General features: G+C 43.1%; 1 protein-coding gene across 3 annotated transcripts in view; it reads right to left on the bottom strand.

Moving 5' to 3' along the window:
- FLI1 (Fli-1 proto-oncogene, ETS transcription factor) overlaps positions 1-24688 on the bottom strand; it is a 117555-nt gene that overhangs the window by 74953 nt on the left and 17914 nt on the right. Inside the window, exon 1 of one of the 3 annotated variants that reach the window (XR_010026035.1) lies at positions 24022-24053. The exons of 1 other annotated variant lie outside the window; for it this stretch is intronic. The gene's annotated coding sequence lies outside the window, so the exon portion shown is untranslated. Of the gene's footprint in view, positions 1-21444; positions 21612-24021; positions 24054-24688 lie in introns of those variants that run through there. One more of the 3 variants, XR_010026034.1, reaches the window with a different exon arrangement.

Here is a 24688-nt window from a genome sequence, read left to right as displayed (position 1 = left end):
TATTTGAAGTGGCCCAGACACACACACACACACACACACACACACACACACACATACACGTTTAAAATGTGGCATACCAGCTACTACACCAGTATAAGGACAGAATCCATGACATTAGACTCACATTGCAGGGATGTTACAACAGCACACTTTTTTTTTTCAAATGAGGTATTAGTCTGATTGATTTCATGAGGACTAACAGCCTGATTCTGTATGTTGTCACCTATGGTAATGCACTAGAAGCAGCACTACAGGTCCTGGATGTGATTTTAGCAGAGAATATTTATGTACAAATGAAGTGTCGCTTACTATTGCTAAACTGTCTAGACAGCCAATGGTCTATGGAGTAAAATAACCCCAATAAGTTCTCCTGCAATGCCAAAGGAGGTTGAAATAAGGGATGCAAAAAGTCACCTGCAAAAGTATCCCAAGGGCCTTTCAGCTTTGACAGTAGGGATGGATAATACTCATTTTCCCACTCTAAAGCATTTTTCATGGGTGTTTGTCCAAATACATGCCTTTTGCATATGCACGTTTGCTTAATACACACATTTTTGCAAGTAATTTCCCTAATATAATGCATATTTGAACGTTTTAATATGCCTATACACATTTTCTTTATTTGAATTGGAAAACTGCTTTGCAACATTTGGAGAAGTGCAAATTTCCAAAGTTAGCTAAGTTTTGCTTCACATCGTGTTTCAAAAGTGCAAAATTAGGAAATTTTGCGCTAACATTCAAATTGAACTAATTTCTCTCCCATCTCTTTAACCTTGCCAGGATCATGATTGCAATTTAAATGCTCATGAAATTCAAGTAATATAAACCAAACATCGCTGTCATCTTTAGGGTCTTTTTTTCCTTTGGTTGGGTGTGGAAATTGCACTTCTTTAGAAATGGGTTAATCTATTTATTTCTGGTCCGTGGCACTTCTACATGCTTTAACTCTTAATTCCATTCCATTATGTTTAAGCATAAACCTGTATTTTTTAAAAACAAACAAACAACAAAACAAATAAATAAAATATATTTTAATACACACTATGTGTTTTTACACTTTAAGCTGCCAAGAACAACACCAACAAAGGTGTTGGTGGAGAAAGAGGATTTTCAACTACAAATTAAGAAAAGCTTCTTGATGGCATAAACTATTTGACAACATTACAAGCTGCCTTGAAAAGAGACAGTCTCTCCTGAAATACAGGTGTTTAGGAAGAGGATGCATGGCTACCTAATGGGTTTCTTGCATTGGCAGGGGGTCAGGCTAGACAGAATATGAAAAGACAACTTGAAGTTGCCAATGGAAATCGGCTTACCCGCCCAATCTAAGTTTGGGCGGGAAGGCAACGGTTTCGAGTGGGGAGGGGCAGGCAAGAAGAGGGCTCACGTGGCTCTGTTGCTGAGCCTCGTGAGCCTAGGGCGGAGCCGCTGCTATAAAAGCCGCACCGCCCGAGGCTCGGCCTCTTTCGTTTTCGGCTCCCTCCCTCCCGCCCGTTCCTAGTGTGGGATTAGCCAGCTGCTTCTTTTGGAAGAAGGGCTAATTAGGAATTTTTCCACCTGGTGGTTTTTGCCTACTTCATACTAGGGACGTTAGGGTGGTCTGGGTTATAAGTAGGTTAATTCGTTTGCAGGAAGGTGCGGGAATGTAAACATAGGACAGGGACGGTGAGCTCACTGGCACCCTTGACAGTGAGCTGCATAGCCAGAGGACCTGCTCCTCGGGGTTGTGCGGCTCGCGAGTCAGGCTATGGTGTGCAGTTGGAGAGCATTCTGGCTGCATCTACCCACTGTCCCTTATGGCAGCGGGCGGGGGTGCAGGGGGATGGTCTCCCCACACTCTCAGAGTGTCACATGAGCAGGGAGCCAGTAAAACGGCTTCTTGCTTTGATGAGTGGCTCGCCCTTTTGACACGCAGTAGGACTGAATAGCATAGTGATTCGCGCACTGTCACACTCAGATCCAGGGAGGGTGGATTAACCAAATTATTTAATAAAGAGGCCCTAGTTATACCCAATGCTCTGGTGTCTCTGTCTTCTTTCATGCGTCCTCCTTCACTCGCAAAACAACAGCAACGATAACTCACTATTTTTGAACCCAACTTGCTTCAGAATGAAAAGCTTCTTTATCGGGAGGGAAATCTACAAAGAATAACAAATTTAAACGCAACTCAGTACGTCATCAGACGGGTGAATTTTTATGTTTCCCTACTGCCGCTATGGCCTTCTGTTGCTGTCCCACAATAGCGGCGGTCTCTTTACATAGGGAGAGAAAGAGGAAGCAGCAATGGCCATGTGACTATCGCACTGCTTTTCCTGCACACAGCAGGAAATGGCGTCACATTCCGTTTTAAAAAATAGGATGGATTAAAAGGGGTCTATTTTGTGACAGAAGAACTGGGAGGCGCAATGGGAGGCAGACGTTGTCGTTTAAAGGACACACAAATATCCATAAGTGGGCAGTAGTGAGCATGTGATAAAACAATCGTCTGATGATGCTCTGAGCAAACAACAAGATGTACATAAATGAGTAAACCTTCTAAAATTTAAAATCTTAGCGTAAAACTATCATGTTAAATCTCCAGGGAACCCGTCGCACCAGCATATGCTGTTGGCATTGTGGTAGAGATTGCTTAAACTAATGTTATGTTTATTGCACAAGCAGAACGGAAGTCTAAGGTATTGCCTCTTATGTTGTGTTTGTTATATCATTATTTTATACATTGCCATCAGTATGCATAAGGTGCTTTATGTAAGAAAAATAAAGGGTCAGGTTTCTGCCCCAAGGAGCTTACAATTTAAAGTCTGCTGATGATGAGAGGAGGGAGGGTTGAGAGAGCCACAGGTGATAAGAGATAAATGTGAGCAAATGCAGTTGTGAGTGTCTAGACTTTATTTTGTCTAGAGATGACAACTTAGTGGGGCTAAAGAAAATCATCACCAAAATGGTACGTTTTGAGGGGAATTTGACAGAAGAATGAGAGAGAAGTGATGTCTCATTTGGTACTGGAACTTAAAAGATAGCCATGGATGGGGGATGTACATCATGGGACACATGTTCTTTTTGAGGTTTTAAACTCAGCTAAACAGACAACTGTCCCTTCCCTCACAGAAGTTGGACTGTAAACTTCTGAGTTCTCAAAGCAACTGGACCTACCATGCTACCAAACCAGTATCAGAGGCTTCACCACTACAAGAGCAATACAGCCATAGAAGCACAAACAATAAATGCAATGTAATGTAATACAACACACACAGTCAAGTACCCTTTCTTAACTGGCATTAGATTGTCCATTAGTTACAGATTTATATGACCAGTCCTATTTCAATCAAAGGGCTGACTTGCATACAATTCCTTCCTGCCACAGAATGTGTACGGGTGTGCAAATGCAACCTGTAGCAGATAAAAAGGACCTAAAACATAATGATTCATCCGCTTTCTGAATATATACCATACATTTTGTTGAATGACCTTCTGCTCAAATGGGAAGAAAAACCTGGCCAGCGAAAAAGAAAGAAAAAAGAAAGTAAGAAGCCCTTTACAAAATATTCCAGACCGCAATTCAAAGGGCATAAGAAGCAGAGTGGATGGTTAGTGTATGTGTCACTGCATGGATTACGGTCACACCCTCACCCAAACTCTGAGCTTTCACAAGCTGCAGCAAGAACAACAGGAAACGGGCCTGGGTATTTATAGCATTATTGTGTTTATTCCAAAGTGACATTCTGGAGAGATTTCGATGCACACAATCCCTTCAGAATTGGCAGCAATGAAACACCACTTCTCAGTTGCACACCGGTCCTTTGGATCCAGCTCTTGATGCACTGATGTGCTGGAGGTGGCTTGAGAAGTTACATTTCTCAAACATCAGGCCTGCCCCATTGGCTTTTGAAAGCAAGAAGAGTTTCGAAAGGCCTTTTGCAATGTGGTATAGAGGTGTTGCTATTCAAAGGGCTGCTTCGTTGATTCCAGGGTTTTGGTATACTTTACACAGAGGGTTTATTATCCCCTTCCCATATCTGAAGTTTCAACTGGGTTGTGTTATATCTACAGTAAAACAAAGTGGCAAGATCTGTACCATTTCAGATTGCAAGCGTGGGAACCCCAACCATCTAATCTATTTTAATAATAATACCCTATTTCTTCGATTCTAAGACACACTCCCCCCCCCATATAAATGTCTCTAAAAATGGTGTGTGTCTTAGAATCGCAGGTGTGTCTTAGGTTTGTTTTTTTCTGTTGGTGGTACTGAAATTAGTGTGCATCTTACAATCAATGGTATCTTACAATTGAAGAAATATGGTAATAATAATAATAATAATAATAATAATAATAATAATAATAATAATAATAGAAATTATCCCAGCATATGAAAAGTTACTATGTCGGGGGCAGCATTCAATCTTGGCTTCTGCTTGGCATTCTTTCCCACCCACCTCCCATGTGTAGACACTCCCCTCACGACACACACACATTAGGGAGCATTCAAACATGTAATCCCCCCATCTGCAATCTAAAGTGGTAAAGTCCAATGAAAACTTTCCTGGGCCTTAAATATAGAATTAGGTTGAAGCGGAGGTGAACTTCTATTGGAGGGAACAAGAATTCCAGATTTCTGGATAGAAAGAAGGGAACTGAAAGAAGAAAACAACAGAAAAGGGGTGTGATAAGGAATATTTTGGCCATATGAAAAGAGAGATCTTAAGACTTTATCTATGAAGTATCTATGGACCATATCCAGTGGAGGCTGGTGGCTCCGGTGTCAGTGGGGTGGTAAATCTGCTCCGAGTTTCAATCAGAACCAGTTAGAACTCTAAAGGAGCTTCCCAGGGTGCTTCACACTTTGGATTGCTCCTTTAGAATCCTGACTGAAACCCGGAGTGGATTCACCACTCCACTAACATCAGAGGCACCAGCCTCCACTGACTTTATTTACAGGAGCAAGTTCAGATGTCATAACGAAGCAACGAAGACTGTAACAACTAAAATCCAGGTATGAGCTCACAATTTCATCTTTACTATCGATAGTCATTTCTCCATTTTCATTGCAAAGGTCATTTTAGCTGCATTTTTGAGTCACCGGGTACCCCACAAACTTCCACAAATGCTGGTATTAAAGTAGCAATTGTGGGCAGGGGGTGGGGGAGTAGCAATCTGAACATAAAAAGTCATATGATCTCCAAGCCATTAGTAAAGCCTGCTACTGCTATGAATGCGCAGTAATCATTTCTCTGCAATTTAAGCTTTCAGCAACAGAATTTTGCATTCACCCTATCTGTAGAATACATCAGAGGTCCCCATGCACAGCATTTGCAGAGGTAATAAAAGCTCCCCCTGCTCTATTTTTTAGAAAAGAAAAACAGCAAGCAAAAAAAGAAGGAAAAAAAAGGGGGGAAGCATTGAGAAGTCTTTCTTTTATTTTCTTTTTGTCCTCCAGGGGTGGGCACTGCTGCCCTTTTCTTTCTGATACATTAATTAATGCAATTGAATCAATATCCAAGCATGTCCCATTTCAAGGGAAAGCTATTCAGGGGCATTATTATGTCTATTAGTCTTCATTATGGCAACGCTTATCAAGCCCAGATTTCCAGAGCTTATTTGCATCGTGTTTTGGCAGGTGCTAACCCAGGTGTCCCATTGGCTTTCAGAGAAGATGCATAGAAAAAGACAATCCAATCTTCAAACATCATTTGTGTAAAAGGAAAATATGGAGACTGATAAAAAGAAAGGCTAATTAGTTCTAATCTGGGGTCATTTCACATGGCCCTAAGGCACGTGGCTGGCTGCCTATTTTCTGTCCACAGTGATATTTTTCATCAGTTTGAGATTTTGATGAGTCCACAGAAAAGTTATTGTCTGCACACTCTCAGTTATAAGGTTCACTGATTGAGATTGGGCCAGTCGTTTTTAAACTCTCTCTCCCAATCTAACCTGCCTCACATGGTTGTCATGAGGATAAGACCACCATGGGCACTGCTCTAATAATAATGCAATCCAAGCATCATCACACAGGGGGGGGGGGAGATCATGTCTCCTTACCATCACTTCTCCGCCCCCACTTTTGCCCCTCATTACTTCCTCATTCTTCCCAGCTGGGAAAGAGGAAGTAAACAAAGACCTCATGGCCCATTCAGGGGCTGTTTTTATCATGCTACTCTTCCTGCACACAGCAGGAGATCACAGCACATTTCATTCCCCCCCTTCCTCAAAAAAAGTTGAATTTTTTGTGGTCTATTTTGATCAGGAGGTGTGGGAGAGATGGGACATTGTTGTCTAAAGGATATGTGCACATCCATAAGTGGGCAGTAGCGAACGTGCAATAAAACACTCGTATAATGACGCTCGTCTAATAATACGCCAATTATAATGCTAACCATAGTTAACTCAAACCTGGTTCTAACTGTCTAACCATGCTTAGCATTAAGGTTGGTGCATATATGTAGCACTAACAATAGCTTATTCCAAGACAGGAAGGGAGGGGTAATTCACAAAAGAGAGGAAGGAAGGCAGAAGACCTTTGCGGGCAGAAAGATAATCACTTGCCCATGCTGGGTTTCCTTAAAGCCAATCTGTACACTCTGGTTACTGCGCCACACTTGCTAATCAATGAAGTAATAGGGTCACTATTCACCATCACTGGCTTAGTTAATCTTCATTCAGGTTTCCTGCAAGTTCCATGGGAGCCTATCCACCAGGAGCAACCGAACACTACCAAAGTGACAAGAGAAAGCAGGACATTTATCTGAAGGCTGTTCACATGAAACCTCACCTTGCATTCACCAAATGCATGAGGGATAAGCAGAATCCCACCCTGGCATGAATACACCTCTCCAATACCCACACATCCAGCATTAGTCTGACAGGCCCTTTGTCTTAGTCTTCCACTTGTCACCTTCCCTTGCCCCCTGAGAACCTAGCTCTGCCCAGGCATTGCCTCCTACATGATCCATTTCCTCCACTCTACCGGAGGAGTGAGTGATATTCCTAAATGGAATGACTATGTAATTCTGCAGTTAAATCATCCTCTCTTCATTATATGTTAGGGTGACCAACTGTCAGGATTTCCCTGGATTTGTCCTGGTTTTTGTTCTTTCCATGGTGTCAGGGGGGATTTTCTATAATTTTCAAGAATGTCCTGGAATGATACACCTTCCTCTTTAAGGCTGCTATTAGCATGGCAGGAGGGAATAACATGCTTTCTTGAGGCACATCATTCCCCCACCCCGAGCTCCAATTGAGGTCTTAAAGGGGAAAGTGGGTCATTCGTGGACATTATAGAAAAGGCCCCAATTGGAGTGGATGGTGGTGGTGCAGAATGAAATCCTTTCCCCTCCTCCACTCCAATCGGGTTCTTTAAGGTGGTGGGGGAATAACGTACTTTCTGCAGGACTCAGAAAGCTGCTTCCCCCCCATATACTAGGTGTCCTCTTTTTTGGTTTCCCAAATATGGTCACCCTATTAAATGTATTTGCATCCACCAACCCATCTGGAGATTTCACTTCTAGGGATCCTGGAAAAGAAGGTAAACCCAAAGAATGACAACCTCTCCAGCAACTAACAACATTTCAACAAGGCCTACCCCAAAGATTAAAATAAAATAGGGGCAAAATACAGGCAGGGATTTGTCCAGGAGAGCACCAGAGAAAAGGGACTCTCCCATTTAAGTAGAGACAGTCAGTTTAGTGTATGAGATGAGTTTGTATCGGTTCACCATGCATCTTTGTGGTTTCGAGTTATCATGTGACAAATATGCTCCAGACACCTAGGGTGGCCATATGTCTTACTTTACCCAGGACAGTCCTCTATTTGAAGATCTCCTGATTTGAAGACTGTCCAATCCAAGTCCAGTTTAATGATAAAGAACACTAAGAAAGGTGAGCAGAGGTCCAGAAGTTGCCAATAAACAGTTAGCAACTGGGCACCAGACTGAGCAGGTACACAGTTTATCTGGCCATAGTCTTCCCATGATGGGTAAATGCACTATACCTGTACAGTATTTAAATTACTATTTCTACATGTACCTATACATCTAAACTGGCATGTGCAAAATCCATGTGGATTTGTCTTCTCTTTTTTGGTGATAACTTTTGTCTTTTTTTTTAACAATGTGCATGGGGCCACCCTATCTGTAGTTGGCCAAGACTCCTGAGCATGCACAGACAACAGCATTTCTCACACGTTCTGCTGCAGTGTTTAATTTTCTAAAGGGGAAGAATGCTGGCTGGCTGGGTTCAATCTATCTAAAAGTTACAGGTATCATTCTCCAAGTTGGAATCAGGACACCCACACAATTCACCTGGAAGGCTTGCCCTTTATGTCCAATGGGCCTGTTCAGACAACAGACTAAGCCATGGTTAGGTCACTAACCCTTTTGCACAAATGGTTAGTGAATACGTTTAAAATGTAACTATGTAACCACCATAGTTAGGAATGGTTCGCATGACAGGCTAAGCCATAACGGCCCTGTTCAGAAGACACCTTAAACCATGGCTTTAACCATGGTGGTTAAGCCAGAAAGCCAGGCTGTGTTCAGAAGACACCTTAAACCATGGCTTTAACCACACTGAATAGGGCTTTTTGCCTTGTTCACCATGGTTAAAGCTTCTGAACACAGTCTTTATTGCTTAACCACCATGGTTAAAGTCATGGTTTAAGGTGTCTTCTGAACAGGGCCACTGTTTAGCTCAAAATGCTTAACCACCATGGCTTAGCATGTCATCTGAACAGGATCAATATCAGGTCCACTCAGACCCACAAGTTGCGTTTTCTGGCTGACACTCAGCATTCTAGAGTTATACATGTCTCACAAGCAAAGCCATCCCTGCTTCTTCTTCTCTTCCTTTCTTTTTAAAAGAACTGCTCAAAACAATATTAGAAATGAAAAGCATGCTGGCTGGTACTCAGACAATTCCTGTTTCACAAAAAAAAAGAAAAAGAAAGAAAAGAAAAAGAGCTAACGTTCAATGCAAACATTATGTGAAGTTCCCCGGGAGAGTTGGAACAGGAGCAGTCGAGGAGTTATAGCTTCCTTTGTTCTGTTAAAAGGGAAAAAGGAAATGCATCAGGAAGCCCGGCCATGGAGCACAGGAAGTCTCTCTTGGCCTGATAAAAAGAACTGAGGCAAGGTGGCTTCGGATGCAGTTATAAGTCAATCAAACTTGGAAGAAGAAGTTGCAGCCAGAAGCAGTGGAAGAATTTAAAGTCATACACAACAAACTGCAAACCTGCCGAGTTAGACACACACTACTATCCAAAGCACATGGTGTAGCAAGTGAAAGGCAGAACCCCATATTACCCCAGCGAACACTGTTTCCCAAACCTGTGTTTTGCCTTATAATGTGGGTGAGAAGAAGGGACCTGATGCATGTGCTTAGCACATGTGCTAAGCACATGTGCTGGCATGCTCGTTCTCTATTAGACCTATCCCCCACCCAGGCCAATCTCCCATTCCCTTACCACTGGGTTTATTTCTCACCTAAAGAGTTGGGGGTGAAGGGGACAGCTGAAAAGCTGCTGGTAGGGAGGGGTTAACTGAAAGAATCAGCATTCCCTTATCTCTCCCCCTCCTTTTTTTGAGAGGGAAAGATTATGTGAACTGTGCAAAGTAGAATACAGCGAGCACATGTGACCTTAAGCGCATGGAGCCCCTTGTCTACCTTGCAGAATCCTTGGCTGACTGAATGCATGAACCAGCCTAGAGAGACAGAAAGAGGCACACAGGCAATTTACAGGGGAGGCCCATCGAGCTTCACCGAAATATCCCAAGGAAATGTTTCCTGATCAATTAACAGGCTATGCTGCAAACTGTCACCTGTTCCCCTGGCCTACTTCTGAATCGTTCCTGCAGGCAATGGATGGCTTCACTGGGGGCTCTGCTTGTAGTGACTGACTGTACTAGTGATAAGTGGAGAGACTCCTTAGCTTTCCATAGGCTCTTGCATCTCTGCCCTCTTCTCCTTCTGCTGACCCATCTGCTATTTTGCTTGGGGAAAGAGACTCTCTTGCATCTTATTTTAGCTAAGCTTCAGCAGGTCCTCATATGGTTTGTTTCTTAAACTAAGGGATGGGTGGTGGTGGTGGCAGTGGCAATATAGTGTTAACATTCGCAAATCCCTGGGATTTCCTCCGAATTCACTTTTCAAGCACAGGGTTGCAGATCTTGAGCCCTCAACTTCCAAAGGTCCAAAGCATCAAGAAGGGATGCAGCCACCATGCTGCCCAGCCTACCGCTCAACAAAACCCTTTGCTCACTCTCCCCTCCTGCTAATCTTGTGCCCCACTGCAAGTGGAGGATGGAAATGATGGGCAAAAAGAGAGACGTCAGCTTTTGCTGCTCCAACATTTTAAAGCAGAAATACTGAACCTCTCTTAGCCTAAGGGCAAAAGTCAATTTTGGAGAAACTCTAGGAGACCACATTCCAGTCACGGAGAAGACTGAAGGAAAGAAGAGGTGGGGTCAAAATACCAAAAATACCAGCATAGTTTAGCTTAAAACTTACTTAGTTACTGCCAGTAACTAGGTCTTAGGATAAACATTTCAACCGTTGAGAACGGGAACAAAATTGTGAAAAACCTGGGAAGCCACCAAATGATCCGTGGTCAAGGGAGAGGTGTCGGGGCCCTCTGGGGAACTCCAGAGCAGGATTGGGAACCCAGGTAAGCTGGAGTTGGCCCACAGACCTGAAGTTCAACACCCCTGTTTAAAAAGCACAGATACAATCTCCAGCTTGACAGAAAAAAATCTCCATATTATCCCTGGAACGCTCTTCCAGAACATTTGAGAACTGCAAGTTCAATCGCAGCTTTTAAAGCTCAGCTAAAAACTTTTCTTTTTCCTAAAGCTTTTAAAACTTGATTTTGCTCTGACTTTATACTGCTAGTTTTACCCTACCCTGTGCCTGTTTGGTGCATTCTCTTCCCCTCCTTATTGTTTTATTATGATTTTATTAGAATGTAAGCCTATGCGGCAGGGTCTTGCTATTTACTGTTTTACTCTGTACAGCGCCATGTACATTGATGGTGCTATATAAATTAATTAATTAATTAATTAATAATAATAACTTACTGAGCTTCACTACAGCTTGAATTGGGAAAGAAAAAGGGATGAGGAGAATCAACAAACATATAAACCACATCCCAATCAGATTGTTCAAAATATACACAGAGATATGAATACATTGCAATAATCAATCAAGAAGGTCTTAATTGGTTGTTGGATAAAGCCGACATTCTCCTGAAGTTCATGTAACAAGTTTAACCCAGAACTTCCAATAACCAGAAACTCTATTTTGTAGATAATGGATAGAATGTTAATTTGATTATTTTAAGAAGTTCCCAGTTTTTATACTGTTGTTTTTATGTTACTGATGGTTTTTAAATTTTGTATACTTTTTTAATGTTTACTGTCTTTAACTTTTGTAAACCACCCAGAGAGCTTCAGCTATGGGGCAGTATATAAATGTAATAAATAAATAAATAAATCTTCCACAAAGTCATATTCTCAATGGTGGTAACTCTTCCCATGACCATTCTTTTGGTAACTAATAATTTGAATTATGCCAATAAATTGAACATCACCTCTATTTTTCCATTGGATCCAAAAAAGCATATCAGTACTAGAACTGGATGGATCGCTAGCTACTATAATCTTCAGTATTTTCTGTAGTGGTTCTTGAACTTTGGCACACCATAGAATATCTTTAACTGGGACCCAAAAGTCAGGACACACAATGTCTACACTACATCCACTGCCAGCAATGTAAAAACCTTTGTACTCAAGCTCCTTCTGCCCATAAAAGCCCCTATACCATTCTCCAACCTGGATCTCTTCTTATGAATACAGCATACCTAACCATGACGACTGAAGTTCCTGGGAGTTATAGGCACCTGGAAGGACCCAGGTCAGGTCACTCAAGCTAGGTACACTTTATTTATTTTATTATTATTATTATTTTTAAAAAGAGGCCATTACAACCATGGGTCCAGCAGCTGGTGTCCCCTGCCCCAGTAATCCAGGAAGAACTGCTGACTCAGCTCCTCCATCCTTTCTATCCTTTGCAATTACTAGTAATACTATGTTGCTGAGTCCAATGGAAGATCCAGATCTGGAAGAATTTTAATGTCTGGTCTAACCATTTGGTCACGTAGAGCATCTTTGCTATTTCCTATGAGTCTGATTTCTGCAGCTTCCCCAAGTCTTATAATACACCAGTGAAACAGATCCAAGAATTGCATATGCCAATCATTCTCTGTCCCCCAGCACACACACACTTTGCACATTCAACCAATTTTCTGAAATGCTTTTTAATGAGCTATGGGGAAGTCCACAAATAGCCCAGAAGAATCTGTGAATCCATGAAAAGCAATTGACCATTTCTTTACTGCATTTTAACTTTTCAACTTTTCAACTTTTCCTTTGCAAGGAAAATGTGATTTATGATGCAACTATTGAAGTGATTTTGACAGAGGTGATATAGACAGAGACTAAAATGTTCCAACCATGATAGGATGATAGCTTACAGGAGTTAGAACATATTCTCCAGCAGGTATTTGCAATTTTATCATTTCACCACTATCAGGTTAGGAAAGGCATCAACGGCCTTTGTGTTCCATTTCTACTGGTGGGTAAAGCTGTAATTCCCATGCTGCTTGCCAGGTTCTCTCCATTGGAATTGAATTGTTTGTGTTGTGCAAGGAAGTAATTCACTAAGTAACTGAAAGTATCCTCTGAGTGCAGAGTAATCAGATGCAGGAGGCTGCCCGCGCCGTTTATATGCCACAGCTATTTGGAAGTAAGCCACAACTGAATTCAAGGAGACCTAATCTCAAGTAAGTGTGCATAGGATTACATTTAAGGATTTGGAGGTAACTATTGGAATCCTAAACACACTAAATTACTTGGATTCAGAACAACAGGATAGATGTATACACCATCTTTCACAACTTTCAAAATTCAGACTCCAGGGATTGCACACAGCCTGGGCATCCCCTAAACAACTGTGTGGAACTGATGTGCTTAATGTAGAGTAGATTAACTCCATGTGAAAACTGCAATATCATGGGCAGTGTTCCTGACCAAAAACATATGCAAAGAAGCAGCTTGAATCAAGGTGTTTAACATGACCAAATGGATATTTAAAAACTTGTTTCTCTAAGAGCAGTACAATTTCAATAGAAGACTTTGTGAGCCATGTTCAACAGCCAAGAGCAAATTCCTGCTGTTTACAAGCAGTAAGGAACACTCACTGCTGTACTAAGATATTAGCAGAAACATAATCATCTAGGTGCATTGTACAATGTGCATGAATCTCCTACAAGTGTGCTTTCTCCACTCATTTCCAGCAAATGGAGAAACCCTATAGATGTGTAGGAGCTTCATAAATGCATTGCAGATTTGAAAACAAATCCCATTGATGATGCAAGTCAATGTCCATGCACTAAAGGAACAACAACACATCTATATCAGGGTAACTGAATTTCTGAGCTTGAACAACTAAAAACTGCCACCTGAAATATGCATATATTTGCCTAGTTTATTCTAGTTGTTCTGCCTACAGAAAGATGGTTCAGAAAAACCACAAAAGAGTGTAGAAATAGTGCCTTGGATGCGAGGGTGGGGAAAATAAATTTCACCTTTCCGAAATTGTTGTTGGAAGCTTAGGGATGTGCCGTCATCATAAGTTCAAAGTCCTCTCAGCACACATTTATTTGTAAAAGAACCTCTGGGCACTCAGATTTCAGTAGTTGCTGTGATCCTCCTTTTTCATTCTTTTTTTAAAAAACTATTAAAACAGATTATACCCGAAGATGAAATAAGCATCTTTGTTCTTTCCAGTTGCATTGCTTATTGCAGAGAGAATTATGGCTTCCCTGGTTCATTTTGTAGCAACTGGACCACTGGCTAATTTCTAGTGGGCCTTGTAGACCTCCAGGCCCCTGGGGTTCTTCTAAAGAATGCTGAACTAAATGGACTTTGATCTGATTCCATCAGAAAGATGCTGTCTGTGTTGTGCATGTGTGCACATTTTCCACTTAAAACCAAACATTCTCCCTTCATTTTCTCAAGGAGAAGGGCTGTCACAGTGATAACTACTATCCTTGGAACTTGGCTGCTGAGCATCTGTTTCTAGTAAAGAGAAAAGACCAAGAAGGACTAGGAGCAACATAGAAAGCTGCTTTATACCCAATCAGATTATTTGTCCATTGCCTGCTCTGACTGGTAGCAACTGTCCCGGGTCTCAAGCAATGGATTCAAATGAGTTTGCTTTTCTAGCAGAAAGAGATCTTTTCTATTCCCTGATACCTGTCCCTTTTAACTGGAGATGCCAGGAGCTGAATCTGTGATCTTCTGTATGCAATGCAGGTGCTCTTCCATAGAGCTATATACTCCATGACCTCACATTTTTTACATTACCGTTTCCATTTATCTGCAACCCTTCAAAGAACCGTTATAATCCAGTTCAGCCAGCATTCCTCAGATGGCAGGTATGAGTACAGAGCCCCACATCTGAAGCCAGAGTGGTGGCAATGATGATGAAAATGATGAGGGCCATATTAGCTATTTTAAAAATAATACAATGACAACGACAACCATCACCAACAGCCTCCTTGTATATGCTGTATAAATTGTAGTTCATTCTTCATTAGATATTGAGCTCCTACCTAGTCCCTTTTACTGTAGATGTTCCATAAGTATAATGGTTAAAGATGAAGAATTATATTGAGTGGATTTCTTTGTATTTTTAGTGATCTTGATTTATTATTATGTGATGTATGTTCAATTAGTCAGCTAATTGCTGGAGGTGTAACACACTAATGCTTTATTTAAGCACATGTTTTGGCAATGCCCAGTAGTTGTCCCTTTTGTGGGAGGTTGTCATTATGTGGATAAAGACACTACAGCAACCCTTCTTAGTATTTACAGATGTACATGCTCTTTTAAATTATCTACCTGCTTCCTGGAAGTTAATGCACGGCCAACACAAATGGATTCCCGTGGCCTTCTGAGAGCTAAAAGCCTGATATTACTGCATTGGACAGAGAAACACATCTCCCATAACGCAATGGATTGAAGACCTTACGAAATGTGAATGGGTGATGTATAGACACTACCTGCAAATAGATACTTATTTGGATATTTGGTCCACTTTTGGAGACGTTTATGTATAACTCTTAGAAACCTATATATATATATTGTGTGTATACAATCACACAGAGATTTCATACATATGCATTGAAATTGATATATTCAAATCTAAGCCACTTTTTCTTCCTTTCTTTTTTGTTGGAACATTACAAAATTAAATCAAATTATGTACGTTCTTCTCTTTGTTGCCTTTATTTTGTTAACTTTATTTCAAAATAAAATAAAATTTCATGAGGGGTGTGTGTGTGTGTGTTTAATTTATTGAATTTTCATATAAACTATAAGATACATACCTTACAAATTATATAACTAACACTAAATAATCACACAATCATATCCAACAAATAAAACTAATAAGTGCAACCCCTACAGGGACCAACTAAACAGCCTAATGAAACATCCTTCCAGAATTGTAATGACTCCTTTGAAGGTGTACATCTTTTCCTCTTTGATAAAACAAAATTTAAAAAATATTCCCCATATATTTTCAAAATCATTTCTATTCGATAATCCTCTTTTAACTTTAATGCTACATGTTAACTTATCATTAATAGCAAATATCCCACACCTCTTTATACCATTCTTCTATTTAATACTCACCTTGCACTTTCCATTTTCTAGCTATCATTAGCCTTGCTGCTGTCAATAAATTTGTGATTAAATCTTTAATAGCTTCAGTGACCCAACCTGTATGATGGCACAAGTGCCCAACCACCAGCACACCCATGCTCATACCAGGTGTGCAGGTCCCATCCCACTGAAAGGGACTTAAGGAAGCTGCTTAATATCAGATTATTTGTCCATCTATCCTACCATTGTTTATTGTGACTGGCTTTCCAGGGTCTTTCCAGGCAGAGAGAGAGAGACTGCCCATACTTTTCAGCTAGAGATACCAGGGACTAAATGACCTACATGCAGACCACGTGGTCTGACACTGAGCTACAACCCCTAAAAGTGCAATTGAGACCATTTAGCACAGCGGTTCTCAACCTGTGGGTCGGGACCCCTTTGGGGGTCAAACGACCCTTTCACAGGGGTCGCCTAAGACCATTGGAAAACACATATTTCCGATGGTCTTAGGAAACTGTATTGACTGAACTATGTCATGTATCATCTTTTGTATTAAAGCTATTGTTATGTATTATTTTCATTAGCAAACCATCCCATGACAATGGATCGTGTAGAGAAGAACGAAAATAATTTTATGGTTGGGGGTCACCACAACATGAGGAACTGTATTAAAGGGTCGCGGCATTAGGAAGGTTGAGAACCACTGATTTAGCACAAAGTAGTTATGCGCTGACTGTGAAAAGATCCTGAATACTCATACAAACATTATAGAGATTCCAGTAAAATTCAAAGAGTAGACCACACTAAACTGGCAGCCCACTACTACCTTACATAGGGATGGATTCAACGGATTTTGTTGAATCCATTCTGTCTGTGTTTCAAGAATGGTCAGCAGTCTTTTGTTCCATCATCCACTCATTGACATAACCAGACATTTTGCTTGTTTGTTTTAGGGTTGTACAAGAATTTCATTCCGGTTTACAAATGCACACTTGCACAGGTGTGCACTTGTGCAAATCCCAACCAAAAGTAAAAATACAATAAAACCTATCTGCAGGTCTGCGCAACTTGGAAAACATTGGCTCACTGCAGAATCCACAGGACAGATCATAGAAAAACATTGCGGATTTCTGACATCCTTAATCCTAGATGACATGTAGACAGAGAATGCATATTGTTTAGTTCAATCGCAGCTTTTAAATCTCAGCTAAAAACTTTTCTTCTTCCTAAAGCTTTTAAAACTTGATGTTGTTTGGACTTTACACTGTTAGTTTTACCCTACCCTGTGCCTGCTTACCCTACCCAGTGCCTGTTTACATTCTCTTCCCCTCCTTATTGCTTTACTATGATTTATTAGATTGTAAGCCTATGCGGCAGGGTCTTGCGATTTACTGTTTTACTCTGTACAGCACCATGTACATTGATGGTGCTATATAAATAATAATAATAATAATAATAATAATAATAATAATAATAGATATTTGGATGCAAGAATTAGGCACAGACCTGCAATATACAAAACAGAGCTCTGAAGTTGGACAACCCTATGTACAGAAGACATACAGATAGCTGTTCTTTCCCTTTCAGGCTATGCCTGTCCTTTAAATGATCTTTCCTTCTCCATCTGTGACATTGTGGCAAACTGAATCTGCACAGAAGAGGAGCCCCAGCTGCACAGAAATGCCCGTTACCGTTAGGACTTTGCCCAGTTCATCAGTAGCAGCCTTCTCTTTGACAGGGTGTCATAACTTAACTCATATTCTCATGCCCATCTCCTGATGCTTTTTGTTGCTGTTGTTGTTTGTTTTTTGTTAATCAGACAATACAAAAGCTGTTATATTTTGCTTGGAAGGCTTTTTCGCCTTGGCATCTTCTGGCTTTCCTCTATTGACATATGAGCCTGCTGGATTTGCTAAATGTATCAATGTTATTTTGCAGTCCCAGATTCTTCCTAAAGGAGTACTGAAATCATTGCCTTTATAGGATCATGTTACATACATGGCCATTTACAAATAATGGTTTCGTGTCTTGAAGAGCCTAGTATTAAGTTACAAGACTAGCACTATGGGAGCAGGATCTTTTAATTTGTTTGTTACTGCATGGGAGCTATTTGCCAACACTTAGCAGTGTTCATGCACTGGAAAGTAGGCACTCTCTCCTTTGCAAGTATTTCATATGTTGGCATGGGTTGAGAGGAGGTTCCAAAATTGACCATCAAGAGCCCTGAACTGAAGCCCTCTAGAGCGGAGTATAAATGAAATTATCCACCTTATTCCTGGGGAGAGAAATTGGGGTGGAGGGGCAGAGAGAGAGAGAGAAGATTTCTCTAAATTTCTCCATAGAAAGGAGAAATTCTCCAACAATTTCTAAGGGATGGTGCTCACCATCAGCAGTGGCAGTAGTCCAACTTCTTTCTTCCTCCCACCTCAAAGGTTCCTTATTTCATTTCCATTGCTGTCAGTGGCTACAGCAGCAGCAACTGTGTTGACAGCCTGGCTGCCATTTTGCATCCTCCACAAAACCTTGGACCCAGCATCATTCTAGGGCAGGGTGGGGGATGTGACCACAACAAAAATGGTGGAGAATATTCAAAGAAAATTCTGCAAAGTGGCCTCTTTTTTCTAGGAGGGTGAGAAAAAGAGAAATCTCAGGCATTTGCTCAGGAAATTATTATTATTATTATTCAGAGAAATTTCTGCTCAGTTCTTGGGCAAAAAAGTAGCTAAGTACATCAATGGCAGATATTTAGCCAAATTCATCCCTGTGCCTCAATGGTGACTTACTTCTGTGTACAACTGACCTCCTCTTCCAAGCCTGGTCTGTTCACACCAGTCTGACAGTGAGATGACAGGAGTCTTCTTCAAGCTGGTGATCTCCAGATGTGTTGGGCTATTCCTCCCATCATCCCCAGCCAACATGGAAAACGACGGGAGTTGTAGTCCAACACATTTAGAGGGCAGACTGGGCTGTACCATTTCAGACTGCAAATGGGTAATCACATTTCTGGATGTCTCCTGTGTATTTAAAAGGAAAAGAAATACCTAGGCAACTGACTTAACCAGCACCTATCTTCCAGATGTGTGTGTTTACTTTCAGGCAGGGCTTTCGTGGGGGAGCATTAAAAATGGCATCTCCCACCTGTGACCTCAAGTGGTACAGTTCCAGGATCTGTGATGGGATGGAGCAAGGGCTTGCAAGTATGCAAGGCAAACATGTATTAGCAGGGACACAAACATAATCTCCCCACCCCCTGGAGAATTCCCTGTTCCCTCTGAGCTGAGTTGCAATTCTCACAGGAGCTGGGGGAATTTCCCCAACATCAATATATTGTTCCTTGTTGTAATGCAAACTATTTGCGGGTGTCTTGGGCCATAGCTAGACCTAAGGTTTATCCCTGGATCGTCCAGGGGTCAAACCTGTTCATCTAGGTGACACACAGGGGATCCAGTGCTCAGGCAGGGGTGAACCCTGGATGATCCCAGATTAAACCTTAGGTCTAGCTGTGGCCTCAGTCTTGAAGGGCAATGAAGACCCATTTCCAAAAATGAAAAAAAGAGAAAGACCTCCTCCTAATAGAGATAAAAGTGGTTTGTCGGTATGGATCCAGCCAGCTGCCTGAAAGTTTGGACTCCTCTCGGTCTATGGGCACTGTTCCGATGAGTGCCTGCACTTCAAAATGCACCACCACATCGCTGCTGAGGATGATCCTGTCTTTTCGGAGAAGAGAGTAAGAACTGGAAGACTTATGCTTAGGTGAACCCAAGCTTACCTTGACCCACGGATAGACCTTCCCCACCCATCAATCAGGAGGAGGAGGAGAGGTAGTGTCTGTGTCCAAAAGGGGGAACTGGGAGTGCACAGGGCTGTGGTGAGGGACCAGGAGAGGCTGCTTGGGGAAACCGGGCTGCTGTCCAGGAGATGGTGGTTAGGAGACAAAATAAGCTGCAGCCTTCGTAGCAGCAACTTGGCTGCCAGATCGTAACGGTGCACGTTCCTCGCCACTCGCTTCCCCTTCGGGGTGGAACGTTGCACTTGTTACCAGCAACGTCCAATCTGGCCGCGGTCGGAGTTCTCCCAACCCCATCAACAGAAGTTTAGATTCCGCACAGATCAATTGCGGGTTGGGGAAGGCGGGCGAGGGGGGGCGGAAGGGGGGATGGAGAGGGAAGGAAGCTGCTGACACCCCGCCTATGCAATAAAGCTTTCCTCCCCCCCCCACCCCTCTCTCTCTCTCCAAAATCCTCCAAAACCAACACACCCACTGCGTCCCAGTCTGGCTTCACGTCGTCTGGTCAATTTCATATTTTCAGTGCTGCCGCAGAGCGAAACAACAAGAGCCCTTAGCAGCAGCCGCCCAACGGCCTGTCATCACTTTATCAAGAGGAAGAAGAAGAAAAAGAAGAAGAGCCGCACCGGACTCGTAAACTTTCGCACGCGGGCCAGATCCAACGCGTGCGCTTCGCACACCGCGCCGTCTATTTCATGGGAAGGGGGAGGGGGGAGAGCCTGTCTTCTCTGAATCACTGCCCCCCCCTCTTCAGATGAACCCAGACTGTAAAATAAGCCAAGGCTGTGTGTACAAGGGACGTGGGGGAGACTTAACCAGAAACCACCTTGCATCTTTCCAGGGGGGTGGGGGGAGCGATCATCGGAGGGTCACGATTATAAACCGAAAGTGTGAGGATAATGAAACGAGATGAGAGGACTCCTTTGAACGTTCTCCTAATATTCTCACAAGAGAAAGTTAATCGGGCCTGTATTTTAAGCCGTCTCAAAATCCGATGATTTCCCCCCTCCCTCCTCCGGGAAAAAAAAAAAAAGCAATGCAAGAAATACACGCTGCCCCTTTCAGGGTGCAATCCTGCACACCCACTTAAGCCCCCCTGAAACTCAACGGCGCTTACTTCCAAGTAACGTCTACAGGATAGCACTGTTAATGTCGCAGTGCTAGCCAGGCAAACTCGAAGAAATCCTAATCTACCGAAAACACTTCGAACGAAAAGCTCCGAAAATATACAATTTTCTGAAAGATGGAAGCCCCAACTTCAAACCAGTGTCGCCCCCCCCCCACCTCCCACCCCACACACACCTCGGCCCCGCCGATTGCAAAACAAACAAACAAAATCTACGCGGGCATTTCAGCCGTTTTGAACCGGATTTCGTTTCGCAAGCCCAAATTCTGCCAAAACCAGAAACAGAAACATACACACACACCACCATTCAGGATACGCACAGAGAAGTTTCTTCTGCTCATAAAGGTCCCCCCATCTCGTTGTTTTGCCCTTCCCTCAGTCCAGATCTGGGAGGGAGGCAGAAGAGGAGAGACGCGCCGGAATAATCCAAAAGATCCCAACAGATGCTGCAAATCCAAATTCCAAAGCCGATGGGGAGGCTGGATTCGGCTCGCCAGTGCAGCGTGCAGTGCGCCCCGAGAGACGCAGGGTTGCGCTCTGCCGCGCCGACTGCGCCCTTTGCAAAATGCAATTCGGGTTCTGGGTCCCTCCCCCCCCCTTTCCTTTTTCTTTCTAGCTGCGGCACCTCAAGCCAAGGCAAGAAGAAGAAGAAGAAGAAAAGAAATCGAGGAGCAGAAGAAAGACCGCTCCTCTCAAACTGACTTAACCCTGGTTTACTGAGAGGTCCAAAACTGCAACACCCCAGACAAGCAAGCAAACTTCCCGCTCGCAAAATCCGGCTCCCCGACCCGCTCCATCATCACAGCCGCCGCCTCTAACCTTAATCGGGGTTCCGTCCATTGTGAAGGTTTGCCGGGCGAGCGTCCCAATAGTCCACACATTGACCCGGTTTAGCTTTGCGCCCGAAGTAACCCCTCCGAGTCCCAAATCGGTTTTCTCCCTCCACCCTTGGTCCAGCGAGTTGCAGTTCCTTCCTTCCTCCCTCTCCCTCTGTCTCTCTCGCCACTCGCTGTCTGACGTTTTGATTCTTCTCGCGGCAAAGCGAAAGAGCGACAGTTAACCGGATGAAACTTTTTTCCCCCAGCTAATTTTGGGAAGTGAAGTCACTCGAGGAGGAAACTCTTGCCTGCCGAAGACTGGTCCTGCCTCCTTCATCAAAATATAACGATCATCTCTCTATCTGCGTGCAAACAGGATCTTTGCTTCCTTTAGATAAGAGCAGAAATATCGCCTTTTGGTGGTTGCCAAAACGCGTGGGCTTGGCTGCTCCGGTATAAAGTTACTGGTGGCTCGTTAGGAAGCAGGAATGACCGATTCTCAGCTGTACCGCATGTTAAAACCAATCAAACCAAACCAATCGTTGTTCAATGTGGATTTGGCAAATCTCTCTCTCTCTCTCTCTCTTTCTCGGAGCAAAGGTGCCGTGTAATGCAATCCTAGCCACGTTTCCTCGGAAGTAAGTCCCACAGAGTTCAATAGGACTTACTCCCTGTTAAATATACGGTACGATTCCAGCTTGAGTTGCTAGATTTCCGGTTTTCTTCCATACCATTTTTAAAACAACAACAACAAATGATCATTAATGGGGCTTTCTCCCCCCTCCCCGCAGACTCAGATTAAATTTGAGGGGAGGGGAAACAGAGCTAGATGCACATATATTTCAATCCAGCTTTCCAAATTTGGGGGAAAATAAGTGAATTTTGTAAAGATAATCGTTTAGATAAATGACCAACCCATCACATTGTCAATAGCCACGCAAGAATTTTAATGGAAACTTTGAAGTATTTCTTTTTTCCCTCTATTCCCCCCCCCCGCCCAACTGAGAATTTGAAGACGACCAGTTATTGCCAGAAAAGGAGGAGGCAGTCATAGAAGAAGAAAGTTTTCTGGCTTTTTCTCTACTACCAATTTTATAGATGAAGTCATGTGTGTGTTTTTTATAACACCTGCTCTGTGTGTGTGTGTGTGTGTGTGTGTGATCTTAGACATGCATAGAATTGCACTGTATTGTATTTTCATATATTTCAACATTTGCACTAGCCCATGGTACCTATACATATAAACTGACCCTTTCTAAAACAAAAGTAAAGCAACCTATTCAGAAAATGTAGCGGCCAATTCTACCATGTTTAGCAAGTGATTTTTGAAACCATTTAAAAATTATTTAAACGTTCTGTTAATAGCTATTCCATACATGCTTATCTGGAAGTAAATCACACTGAAGTTAGTGGGGCTTACTTCTGAGTAGATATGTAAAAGATCACGCTATCAGAAATGCATTAATGCTTCAGCAGTCAAGGGCTCCTGCAACGCGATCCTAAGGATGTTTACTCGGAAGTAAGTGCTCCTGAGTTCTATTGCTCATACTCCAAAATATGCACAGGCCCCTTATAAGAGGGAGTCACTGAGCTTTGGACCTGAGATAGTTTTGGAAGGGATTCACATCACTGCCAGCCAATCCATGTAAAGGCATTAAAACGTATTTTTTGTTATTGTTGTTTTAAATTCTAGCTTTTCGTGCTGTTATTATGAAAGGAACTCCAACTCTCTGGTTCTTAGGACACGATACAAGTGATAGACTGGTAGCTGCCCGTTTGTTTGATTTGCTTATGTAAAGATGACTTGTGTATCCCGCCATAGCTCTAAGGCCCGGGACGGGCAGAGCGCTAAAAAACAGGTAAAAGATACACAATACAAATAGGTACAGAAAGACACTCAGACCAATCCTCGGCCTGTTTACTCGGAAGTAAATCTGCCTAGGACGTACTTTCCATTCCCTTAGGCTTCTTAAATTCCAGTGGGATTTGCAGCTGGTTCCAATACAGGGCTACTCAGAAGTAAATCTCATTGTGTCGAATAGGGCTTATTATTCCCAGAAAGGACCCATTTTTGTTTAATGGTAAAGGGACACAGGATCAACCTCCAACCAGCAAACGCCAACAAACCGAATCTAAATACCTTTTTCTTTCTTTATCCCAGAATCTCCCCAGTCGATAAAAGTCCGTTTATTTGTGACTGATAGGTCTGCCGAATATTCCCCACAGAACTTTTGAGTTTAAACCTCTAGCACAGCGAACCAAAAAGAGACATTCATTTCTTTACTGGGATTTTGACACCCCCTCCCTCCCTCCCCCCGGCCTAATAACAACAACAATGATAATAAATCGGGGCAGAATTCCCAAACATCCATGCACAAAAAGACCACAGGCGTGATGCGACAACGTGCAACAGTTGAACAATCGTGCCATGAAAATGGAAGGGGGGGGGAGGCGTTGGGAACCTCCCAGGAAATCGAGGAGAAAATAGAAACTGGGAAAGGATCTGACCCCCTCCCCTCCGCCGTAAATTCTTTTTCAGCATGTCCCCCCCCGTCCCCCCCCCCAGGGAGACAGTTACCTTATACAATGTCCAGGTTTTTCTCCCTTTTCCTTTCCTGCGGGATTATTATTACTATTGTTATTTTTTAAAAATCCGGTGGGGGTGGGGGTGGTGAGATGGGCTGTGCCCCAAATAAGAGACCCGGGATTCCCTCGCGCCTCCCAAAAGATATTTGTTTCGCTGCCGCAGAGCAGCGGACGCCTCGCCACGCGGATGCTTGATTGCATCCAGAGGAGGGTTAGGGGTGGGGGTGGAGGAGGCGGCGGCGGCCCCTCCCCTCGGCCCCCGCCTCTCCAAAATTAGCCCTCATCAATTCAGCTACAAACCGCCCCCCCCCCGTCCCGTCCCGCTCCCTTCCCAGTTCAGATGGCGCAGACACGGGACAAGACGTGACTAGACCTGGAGTCGGGGGCTCGCTGCTGGCCAGCCCCTGAGCCCGGTGCGTGAGTGTTTGAGTGAGTAAAGGGGGGGGGGTTAAGATTGAGGACAGGCCCGCCTTCCCTCCCTCCCTCCCTCCCTCCCTCCTCCCGCAGCTCCAAGTCTTGTCAAATTTTACAATCCGAGCGTGGGTCTGCAGTGGTGTCCCCGGAGATCAGCACACATCTGGATACTGCTAGCGGGGTCAGGTCCCCTTCTGCCTGGGGCCACTGGAGTTGGCATTCAATTAAAAGGAATCGGGGTTAAC

This window comes from Elgaria multicarinata, chromosome 12 (assembly GCF_023053635.1).
Source record: "Elgaria multicarinata webbii isolate HBS135686 ecotype San Diego chromosome 12, rElgMul1.1.pri, whole genome shotgun sequence".
Lineage (NCBI taxonomy): Eukaryota > Metazoa > Chordata > Lepidosauria > Squamata > Anguidae > Elgaria > Elgaria multicarinata.
The sequence above is the reverse complement of the archived record's forward strand: the minus strand, read 5'-3'. Positions and strand labels throughout refer to the sequence as shown.